The sequence below is a fragment of the Arachis ipaensis genome, chromosome B10, assembly GCF_000816755.2.
Source record: "Arachis ipaensis cultivar K30076 chromosome B10, Araip1.1, whole genome shotgun sequence".
NCBI classification, from domain to species: domain Eukaryota; kingdom Viridiplantae; phylum Streptophyta; class Magnoliopsida; order Fabales; family Fabaceae; genus Arachis; species Arachis ipaensis.
This window is the reverse complement of record NC_029794.2, coordinates 111727725-111728552: the sequence shown is the minus strand read 5'-3', so window position 1 is coordinate 111728552 and position 828 is coordinate 111727725.

Below are 828 nucleotides of genomic sequence, written 5' to 3'. Positions count from 1 at the left end.
CATTAATAATTAATTAATTTTTAATAATTTTTAATTTTAAATTTTAAAAAATAAAAATTTGGCTATGAAGAAGTTACGTATTCCTCTAGTTTATGCGTGCGAAGAACGTGTTGCAGTTTCGTTTTTTCTCTTCCACTCTTTTCGCCCTGAAAACCAAAGATTACTACTGTTCGCCGCCAAGAACGCAACCTAATGCTGCTCAGCTGTCCGAGAACATCTGACGAAGACATCCCCTTCACGCACGTTGCGTCCGTCGTCCAGCCCACCAACGCGGCGGTCGTGCAGCTCTCCGGCAGCCAGCGGGTTTCACCGTCTTAGCGTCTTCATCCGCGACATATAGCGGGTGGAGATGGTGCCACACGTGTACGGTAATTTGGAGTTTGGTGAGTTGCCTCTGATGGATGTGGTGCATCGGATTGAAGATATCAAAAAGACGAGTCCTTTGTTTTATGGTGTTGCGGAGATTTCCGGCCAACTTGGCGTTTTTGGGTTTCACTCCCCTTACGTCTTCAAAGTATATACATCAACGAACGAATTTAGATACTGGATGTTCAATTCACTATAGATATGTAGATAGTTATTTTAATTTTTAATTGGCTGGTTATTTTGTTTGATTCAGTTTAAATATATACAATTAACAAATATTGGATGGTCATTTCACTAGATAGTCGGATGATTATTTTAATAACTACGTGGATGGTTGTTTAATAGCCGATAAGAAAATTTTTGTATTGTGCCAAATTTAAAATCTATTGTACACATTATCAAAAGAATATATTTCTTGTGTACATTTATGAGGTTTAAGAGAATATTATAATAATTTAAAGG